Source organism: Otolemur garnettii, unplaced genomic scaffold (assembly GCF_000181295.1).
Source record: "Otolemur garnettii isolate 467f Iridium unplaced genomic scaffold, OtoGar3 scaffold00003, whole genome shotgun sequence".
In the NCBI taxonomy this organism is placed as follows: Eukaryota; Metazoa; Chordata; class Mammalia; order Primates; family Galagidae; genus Otolemur; species Otolemur garnettii.
In genome coordinates this window covers 13,000,335-13,011,524 of record NW_003852398.1, presented here as the reverse complement: position 1 = coordinate 13,011,524, position 11,190 = coordinate 13,000,335, and the positions used below count along the sequence as shown (strand labels likewise).

General features: G+C 34.0%; 1 non-coding gene across 1 annotated transcript; it reads right to left on the bottom strand.

Annotated features, from left to right (window-relative positions):
- Positions 1-624: 624 nt before the first annotated feature.
- On the bottom strand, positions 625-731 carry LOC111727169. Its single transcript, XR_002774784.1, has one exon. It is a non-coding gene; the product is annotated as a U6 spliceosomal RNA (small nuclear RNA).
- Positions 732-11,190: the final 10,459 nt, after the last annotated feature.

Genomic DNA, 11,190 nt, shown 5'->3' with positions numbered 1-11,190 from the left:
GAAATACTTCCATCAAACTGGTCAACACAGCCTTCATGTCATTTTCTCAGTTATTGTTTTAAAACGTTCACATTCTACTCTTAGAAAGATTCACTTGTACCCCTACAAGATAAACCTCAGAAGTGATTCCTCCAATCCCCCTCCCTCCACCCATCCCCCCTCCCTTCTCCCTCCCTGTACCCGGCGCTGATATGGCTCCTTAGGATGCAGTGTCCGGAGTTGTTCCCCTCTTCTCTCATTGGTCTTTTCCTCTTCTTTCCAGTTTTCCACAATATTATGGATGTTCACCCCTCCTCAGACCTACTCATTTGGATTCAGCCCCAAGCTCTGATTCATGCGTTCTGTGAGAAAACATATCTAATTCTGATCTCTCCATTTGTCTATCTTAGAATCCCATACGTTCTCTCTGACATTTCCTGTTTGATGTGCAAAAATCCAAGTTTGAAATTAAAACCTAACTCATCATTTTCCTTCCCAAATTAATTCCCCATGGAATGATGAAAAGGCAACATGCTATTTCCCGTCATCCAAACTTGATGACTCGATCATCCCTGACTTCCCAAACTTTGTACATTGCCTTTCAACTCAGTCAATATGTTCTGACATCCTTTTTTTTTTTTTTTTTCTAATGTGGGACACTCTGTGAATTTGTGTGTCATCTTTGTGCAAGCGCTGTGCTAATGTTCTCTTTATAGTTCCAATTTCAGTGTATGTGCCGCTGAGGTAAGCACAGTCCTCCCTTCTTAGTAGATGTTAGTTTATAACTAGTTTCCTTCCCACTTTCTACCTGTCTTAGATCTTTGAGCAGCATGAATATGATTTTCAATTCCTTAATTAGCGTATTACCTTTTGTCTCAGGTGGGGTTGTGCTACCCACCCCAATTCACTTGACTGTTCCGTGTGCATCTCTAGATGCACCTCTCAGATGGCCTGGCCATTCTTGATGAGTTCCTCTTCCTTTTACAACCACCTGCTTTTGTTTAATGTTATTAGCTCTTAGAAAAATTGAATTGTCTTACTTGTGTATTCAAATCCTACATGTCTAAATCCTTTAGCGTTTATTCTGTTATTCATATATTATTCATCTACTATTTATTGAGTTACATGCTAGGTGTAAGCATTGAGCTGGGCACTAATCACAAAGAACCCAGCTCATAACAAGGCAAGATCTCTGCTTTCAAGGAAACTTACGTTACTGTGAGGGGAATCTCACTGGTAAATAGATGATTATGATAGGATGTGATAAATTTCATCTCGCTTTCATCTGTAAACCATCTCAAACTACTTTGCCTCCTTCAAAGATACCTCACTAGGCACTTAATTACATTATTAGCTTTTATTTGTTCTCCTATTATTGATATCTTTTAATGTGTTAACTTATTTCCTTGATTACACTGTAGACTCCTTAAGGGTGGAGAATAAATTTTGTGTAGCTGAATGCACCCTATAGCCTCTGGCCCACAATATTTCATATAAAAAGTACATGTTGAATACCCAGCAATTTATAAGAGAAATACATTTAACCTTTATGAACCTTCCTTATGCTCTACATAACCATTTCTCTGTTCACATAAAATATAAGAATAGAGAGAAGGTGATGTTTTTTCATATTCAGTTTTATGTTGGAATGCCAAGTTTAAACATGTTAATTAAATTACTTATGCTGCTTAAAGAGTAATATGCATTGCAAAATGTTAGATGCATATGCTTCAGTTTTCCCCTTAATATAAAATACTCAATAAACATTAAAAATCAAGAACATAAATTAGAATTATAATTATGAAATTTCTGAAATATCTGCAAAAATAAGCCAATAATAAAACAATAGTTATATTGTATAACAAGATGTCTTTATTTTTAAAAAGCACATGTTTTGCTAATATAGTTGAACTTATGAAGTGTTAACTGTATGAAAATATTTTTTCTGTAGTAATTTTTAAAGTAAATATAAGTGAACTATAACTGTCCAATATTCTCGTCCATTTAAAAATGTTATTATTGCATTTTAATCTAATCCTAGCTTATTCCCAGATGTTGATTAGAATACATCTTTTTAAACCTACTTTCTATAGGAATTCTTCTTTTGCTTTAATTTTTAAAAATAGCTTTATTATGCTATAATTGCTCATAAATTAAACTATGCATCTGTGAAGTATAAAATTTGATATATTTTGATATATATACAATGATATATATACATATATACCAATGAAGCTATCGTAACAATCAAGATAGTGAAAATATCCATCACTCTCCAAAGTTTCTTCATTTCCCTTTGTAATCTTCCCACCTATTCCGTCTCCCCCATCTTCCCTGGGAAAGGCAGCCACTAATCTCTTTTCGGTCAGTACAGATTTGCATTTCTAATAACTTTATGTCAATGAATTATACCCTCTTGTCTGGCTTCTTTCACTTACTGTTTTGAGATTCTTTGATTTAACAGCACTTCTCTACCTTTTTATTGTTGAGTGGTCCTCCACTGTATATTTATACCATAGTTTATGTATTTCTTAGTTGAGACTAGTTGGGTGTTTGAGTTATTTTCAGTTTTTGGCTATTACAAATAAATGCACGTGTATATATGCTTTCCTTTATCTTAGATAAGTATCTCAGAGTGAAATGACTAGGTTGTGCACTAAGATATTGAAAAGCTATCTTTCAAAGATGTGTCATAAATTTATGTTTCAATTTGCAGTGTATGAAAATTCCACTTGTTCCACATCTTTGCCTACATTTGGTATGATCAGCCATTCTAATATGCATATAGTTACATGTTATTTTGGCTTTAATTGATTCCAAAATGGCTTAAAATATCGAATAACTTTTCATGTGATTTTTTTAGCCAATTAAATATTTTGGTGAATATCTGTTCAAATGTGTTGCCTGTTTTTATGATTTTTTTTCTTATTGAGATGTAAGTTTTTTATTTGATATGTTTTGTGACTGATTCCAAAATGGCTTAAAATATCGAATAACTTTTCATGTGATTTTTTTAGCCAATTAAATATTTTGGTGAATATCTGTTCAAATGTGTTGCCTGTTTTTATGATTTTTTTTCTTATTGAGATGTAAGTTTTTTATTTGATATGTTTTGTGACTGTTTCCTCTGAGTCTGAAGGTTGACATTTTTTATCTTTGAAGAGAAAAAATTTTAATATAATGATGTCCATTTTTTTTCTTTTATGGCTTTTACTTTACATGTTCTATCAGAGAAAACTTTGCCTATCTAGAAATCACAATGGTGTTCTTCTTGTTTCTCTTTTAGAAGTTTTGAAGTTGTAGGCATTATAACTAATCCATTTGGTAGTAGTTTTATATATGGTATCACGTATGGGTTAAAATTATTTTTTTTTTACCATAGGAATTTCAGCATCATTTGTAGAAAAGACTAACCTCTCTCCACTAAATTACCTTCATGGCTTTGACGCCTTAAGCAACCATGAGACTACTTTATGTCTCCATAGATGGGATCATTCTGTATATTTCATATAAATGGAATAATAAAATATGTGAGATTCTGTAACTGGCTCGTTTCACTTAGAATACTCTTTTCATGCCAATGCAATTCTGCAAAATAGGAACAAATCTGGAGGCATCACTTTACTAGACTTCAGGCCATACTACAAGTCTATAATGATCAAAATTTCATGTCATTGCCATTAAAATAGGGACATAGATCCATGGAACAAAACAGAGAATCTAGAAATGAAATCAGTCTCATAATTCCATCTGATCTTTGACAAAGCAAACAAAAGCATACATTGGGGAAAATAATTCCTATTCAATAAATAGCACTGTGAGAACTAGTTAATCACATGTAGAAGACTGAAACTGGACCTGCATCTCTTACTTACAAAAATTAACTCATGATGGATAAAAGATTTAAACCTAAGATATTAAACTATAAAGACTATAGCAGAAAGGGAAAAACTCATTTATTTATTTGTTAATTTTGAGATAGGGTCTCACTCTGCTGCTCTGGGTAGAGTGCCATGGCATCATCATAGGTCACAGCAACCTCCATCTCTTGGGCTCAGGTGATCCTCTTGCCTCAGCCTCCTGAGAAGCTGAGATTATAGGAGCCCACCATGACACTAGGATGGTTTTCCTAATTTTATGAAAGACAGAATATTGCTCCTGCTCAGGCTGGTTTCAAATTCCTGAGCTCAAGCAATTCACCTTCCTCAGCCTCCCAGAGTACTAGGATACAGGTGTGAGCCACTGCACCTGTCTAACATTTCTTCTACTCTAGATTTACTCATGATGAATTATTCTCACCACTGTATGTCTACTAAATTATTTTACCAACAATATTTACCAACAATATTGAAAGGTATTTTTGTTGGGTATAGAATTCTAGGTGGACTAACTCTGTTGATGATATGATCATATACCTAGAATACCCTAAATGCTCGTCCAAAAGACTCCTAGATTTGAAAAATGAATTTAGTGGTTCACACCTGTAATCCCAGCACTTTGGGAGGCCAAGAGAGGTGGATTTAAGACCAGTCTGAACAAGAATGAGACCCCATCTCTAAAAATAGCCAAGCTTGGTAGTAGGTGCCTATTCAGGAGACCAGAGAATCACTTGAGCCTAGGAGTTTGAGGTTGCTGTTAGCTATGATGCCACAGCTTTCTACCAAGGGTGACATAGTGAGACTCTGTCTGAAAAGAAAAAAAAAGGAAATGAATTTAGTAAAGTCTCAGGTTACAATATTAACATATGCGAATTGGTAACACTGCTATACACCAATAATGATTAAGCAGGCAACTAAATCAAGAACTCAATCCCATTTATGACAGTTGACACAAAAAAACCTACAAATAACTGAGAAAGTGAAAGATCTCCATGAGGAGAATTACAAAACAGCAATGAAAGAAAGCAGAGATGATATAAACAAATGGAAAAGTACACCATACTTTTAGAATTAGAAGAATCAGTGTTGTTAAAATGATCCTACTGTCCAAAGCAATCTATGGATCCAATGCAATTATTATTAAAATACCAACATAAAATTTTACAGGATTAGAAATAAAATCCCCAAATTTATTTGCAATTAGAAAAGAGCCTGCATAGCCAAAGCAATCCTCAGCAAAAATAGAACTCATTATCTGACTTCAAATTATACTACAAGAATATAGTAACTAAAATAGCATAGTATTGGATGAAATTGGACACACAGAACAATGGAACAGAATAGAGAAATGAGAAAGAAAGCTATATATTTATAACCAATTGATTTTTAGCAAAGAAGACAAAAATATTCATGGTAGAATAAATGATGCTGGGAGCATTGGATAACCACAGGCAGAAAGAAATTAGATCCCTATCTCTCACACACAAATTGACTCAAGATGGATTTAAGACATAAAGGTAGGACCTGAAACAATAAAAATCCTAGAAGAATGCCTGGGAAAAGCTCTTTTAGACATTGGCCTAGGCAAAGAATTAATGGTTAGGACCCCCAAACAAATGCATCAAAAATAAAAATAAATAAATCAGACTTAAAATAAAGAAGCAAAGTAGTAAAAGAAATAATAAACAGAACAAACAATCTATAGAATGAAAGAAAATATTTGAAATTTATACATTTGACAGAGAACTAATCCAGAACTCAAACAACTCAGAAAGAAAATAACCCCATTAAAAATGGGTGAAAAATGTCTGAAAACAGATGTTTTTCTTTTCTGAGACAGAGTCTCAAGCTGTTGCCCTGGGTAGCGTGCTGTGGCATCACAGATCACAGCAACCTCAAACTCTTGGGCTTAAGCGATTCTGTTTTTTCAGCCTCCCACGTAGCTGGAACTACAGGCACCTGCCACAATGCCCAGATATTTTTTGGTTGTAGTTGTCATTGTTGTTTGGCAGGCCCGGGCTGGATTCGAACCCGTCAGCTCTGGTGTTTGTGGCTGGTGCAGAAATATTCTTTAAATTTCAACAGAATATATACAAATGGCCAATGAACATGAAAAAATGTTTAACAGCACTAATCCTCAGGGAAATGCAAATTAAAACCACAATGAGGTATCACCTTATCCTAGTCAAAATAGTCACTAGTAAAAAGTCAAAAGACAATAGACGTTGGCATGGATGTGATGGAAAGGAAGTGCTTATACACTGTTGGTATAGCTTCTATGAAAAGGAGTATAAAAGTTTCTCAAAGATCTAAAAGTAGATCTGGTATTTGATCCAGCAAGACTCTAGCTTGCACTCATATGTTTATTGCAGTACAATTCACAATTTCAAAGACATAGGATCACTCTAAGAGCCATCAACTAATGAGTGGATAGAGAAAACGTGAATTCCATATATATATATATGTTTCTATATATACATATGGAGTACTGCTCAGTCATAACAATGAATGAAATAAGGTTTTTGGCTGAAAACTGACTGGAAATTGGAGGCCATTATCCTAAGTGAAGTAACTTAAATGTAACAAATAACTGTATGTTCTCAGTTAAAAGTGGGTACTAAGCTGCAGATAGGTACAATAGATTTTGGAGGCTCAGAGATAAGAGTCTGGGTGAGGGTGAAGGAAGAACAACTATTTATTGAATACAATGTACACTGTTTGGCTGATGGGTACACTAAAAGCCAAAACTTCACCACTATAAAATTCATCAATGTAACTAAACACCACTTGTGCCCCTAAATCTATCATATTTTTAAAAAGTTCTTAAAATTGTGACATCTTTTTGTTTGTGTTGATTGTTTCTGAGGCACAGTCTGCTATCATTCTTATTTCTGTTCCTTTATACATAAAATGTCTTTTTTCTCTAGCTGCTTTTACAATAGTCTCACTATCATTGTTTTTTTAAGAAATTTGGGTATGATATTCTCTGGTGTAGGTTTCTTCATGTTTCTTGGGGTTGCTATTTGTTGAGCTTCTTGGATCTGTGAGTTTACAGTTTTTATCAAATTTTAAAACATTTTGTTTATTATTGCTTCAAGTATATAGTTTTCTTTCTCTTTTGGGGACTTCAGTTATAGTTATGCTTGGCCTTTCTTTTTTTCTTTCCTTCCCTCGCTCCCTCCCTCTCTTCCTTCCTACCTCCTTCCCTTCCTTCCTTCTTTCCCTCCTTCTCTCTTTCTCTCTTTCTTTCTTTTCTTTTCTTTCCTTCCTTCCTTTCTCCTTTTTATGTTGCATTTTAGATAGATTCTAATGGTATGTGTTCAAGTTATAAAATTGTTTTAATATTCTTTTTTTGCTAATTCTAGGATCACTGTCAATTTTGGATCAGTATTTGATTATGTATGATGTATTTTTGCTTCTTTGTATGCCTGGTAATTTTTGATAAGATGTTAGATATAAACTGTATTTTAAGTTGGTACTAGATATTTTTGTATTCTGTAAATACTACATTTTATTTCTGGGATGTAATTAAGTTTCTTGAAATCAGGTTGAACTTTTTGTGTCTTGCTTTAAAGACGTGTTATTTCAAGTTGGACAGCATTAACCAAAGGCTGATTATTCCCCTACTCACACAATATACTTCTGAGTCCTCCGTCTGGTGTCCCATAATTACAACACTTTTGAGTCAGGCTGGTGCCTTATTTATTTTTAGTCCTATGTGATTACTGAACACTTCTTGCCTTTTGAGTTGCTCTTTCCTTGGCCTCAGGTAGTTTCCTCACACACATGATGATCAGTACTCTTTTGAGTATTTGAGAGGAGTATCTTTGTAGTTCACACTCCTTTCAGCTCTCTTCTCTTTGCTACTCTTTCAGCTTCTGTTTGTCTAGTCTCTGTGGACTCACAGCTTCATCTTCTCATCTTACAGAGTGGCCTTGCTTCCTTGAGGCATGGCCTGGAAACTTATTGAAGGCTGTAAACTGGAGAAAGTGTTGGACTCACTTTGTTTTCCATTTCTCAGAGATCATTGTTCTTTATTGTCTGTTGTCTGGTGTCTTAAAACCATTGTTTTATGTATTGTTTCCATTAATTCGGCTTATTTAAGCAGTAGGGAAAATCTAGTCCCTGTTACTATGAAGGTCGTGTTAGGCAGTAGTCTAAAAATAACTTTTAACATTTGTCACCCTAATCCCTAAGACTACAAATATGATAAATGATCAGGCCTATTAAGCATGTTATATCATAAAAGAAGTTTTGATAAAGTAATTAAAGTTAACTATCAATTGACCTTAAGATAGGAAAATTCTCCATCTTTTTTTTAAGGCTGTATAATATTCCATGGTATACATATACCACAATTTATTGATCCTAAAGAAAGATGGAGACTTTACCTCCTTCATGTTTACATGGATGGAGCTGGAATATGTTCTTCTTAGCAAAATATCTCAAGAATGGAGGGAAAAGTATCCAGTGTACTCAGTACTATTATGAAACTAATTTATAGCTTTCATAGGAAAACTATAACCTAATTATACCCTAAGAATATGGGGAGGGAGGAAGGAGAGGGGGAGGGGGGTGAATGGGTGGAGGGAGGGTCATTGGTGGGATCACCTCTATGGTTTATCTTACACGGGTACAAGTGACTCTTTCTAAAAGTAGAATATAAATGTCTTAATACAATAACTAAGAAAATGATGTGAAGGCTATGTTGACCAGTTTGATGAAAATATTTCAAATTGTGTATGAAAACACCACACTGTATCCCATGATTGTATTAATGTACACAGCTATCATTTAATAAAAAAAATAGGAAAATTATTTTAACTTATACATAAAAGCAGGTAGCTTTTACAGAAGAGGGTATTCTAGGTTCAAGAGATCCCAGGTGTAAGATGGATTTGTTTCACTATTTAAACTCATCTTTAAAGCTGGAGGGGTGGCATCTGAAAAGGAATTCTGTGACCTGCATTGAGTAGTTCCCTGCTGACATCTAGCAAGGAAATGGATTTCTTGGGCCTAAACCTACAGTGAATTACCTTCAGCTGATAACCTGAATGAGCTTGGAAGTGAATTCTTCCTCAAACTCTCTACACAAGACCTAGTTCAGCTGACACTGTGATTTTGGTCTAGTCTAGGGAGACCCTCAGTTGAGAATCTCACTAAGCCTTCTTAGATTTCTTAACTATAGAACAGTGATATAATAAATGAGTATTATTTTAGACCACTAAGTGTATGCTTATTTGTTTCATAGCAATAGAAAGCTAATACAGAAATACATAGTCTTTAAAACTTGCCTGAGATCCAAAGGTCTGGCTACTTTGAACAGCTCTAACTGTGTATCAACCCAGACTGGTGGTTGCCACTTCTAGTCTGCTAGGGTAATCTTCCCACTTCATTGGCATTCGATATATTTTTTTCTTCTCATTTTCCTAGTGGTCACTTTTCACTTCTATCTCAGCATTACTCCTCTGGACTTCTCCATCATTTATCCTGGTAACTAGAGGTCATCCTCTATTTAGCTGTCATTTTCTATTATATTTTTGGGACATGGAGGTTTAGCAGCCTTTATCTTTATTTTGATAGGCTCATTTAACAGACAGTACCAATGACTTGAGGCTACTAGAAGAAAATTTAAATTCAGAAAATGTGTAAAATGTAACTGTTCTTCATGTTCAAAGGCCATACCCGTTATGGAAAACACCTCACCTGGCATCTCTGGTCCCTATTGTTCAGTCCAAACATTGCTAGGGGGCTACTCTCTTGATCATTCTACTATTTCTCATGCATTGTTGATATTTATTAAATATATTTTAATGTCTTTGTTAGAATTTATTAGCCTCCTCTTTGAATTATGGACTGAAATTTTTGAGCTGAATTTTTCAAAAACCTATAACAAATATAATTACCATGGCTTTTTAAGTCAATTTGTTTTAATTTTTTTTACTTTACCTTTTGGTACTTTCACAGCTCATCAACACACTGGCAGTAGGGAATACTTTTGGTTAAATATATCTTTTTTTGTTTTCTTAGGGAATGTTGCTACAACTATGCATTCATTGATGTTTTAAAATCCCTGATATCTATACACATATCTGCCTAAATGCTTTATATTTGCCAAATAAAGATATCTCGTTCTGAAAAACTGAATTAAGTATATGAAATATCTAACATCACATTGTTCCAAATTCATTTTTCTTGAATTGGGCTACTTGAACATGAAGAATTTAAAGCCTTAGTTATATGGCTTTAGTTATTACATACAACAAAATGTGGATATTATCAGATCGGCCAATTTTACTAATTATTTTAAATATTCTGAAGGAGTGATTATATAGTAATAAGAAGAAAGAAGTTTTGAAAGTAGATATAGTGCTCACTAGTGTAGAAAAACCCTGTAGGCTGATTTCATAAAATGTTCAGTTGGATAAAGTAATAGTAGAAATTATTGCCTTGAATATAAACTGTAGGCGAGCTATATGAGGTTGGTAATCATTTTATTTTCCATCATTATCAGTATTTAATTGTATGGAAAATCCAAATTTTTCCACCTGTTATCACTCTTGGTTATGATGGATTATTAGTGATTCATTTTTTTTTTTTGCTTTATTGTATTTGTCTATAATGCACAGTTAGTTTTTATATAGGTTTTGGAAAAAATAAACTAAAATTCTTCTTTGCTATATTAGATTCATTTTGCTAAGTTTGTAATTGATAAATTAGGATAAATCAACCGACTTTGTAGACTTTTGATTTAGAATATTTTGAATATAACTATTTTATTAATCAATAGATTATGTGGGTTAATTTAACATGTGGTTAGAATGGGGGGAAGCACAGAAATATAAACATAGCATACTTTGAAATATATTGGCAATGATATCCTTATCTTGCCTGTAAGCAATAGTTAATTTGTAGGACACTCAGATTGCCATATATCCAAAGGGAATTATCTTCAATGGGGCATAAATATCAGGTCTTAGTGACAGTAGTTTATTTTGCCAATATCACGATATTGGTATTTAAGCATTCTAGACCCCACAGAATTCCTGTGCCCATTTCAGAGAGCTGTTTATGTTGACATCTGATCACTTGGCAATAATAGTGTTAGTACTACCAGTCACTGTCCATGGGGATTGGTATTTCTTTCTCACACATTCCAAATATTAGGAATACCAGGAATGTCCCAAAGCCCCTGTCAAATTCTCCAGACTCCTGACTTCTTACCAGTGGTCAGGAGTTTCATATTAGCATTTTCTTTTTTTTTTTATTGAACGGTAACTATGTACATTAATGCACTTCTAGGGTACAGTGTGGGGTTTTCACATGCAATCTG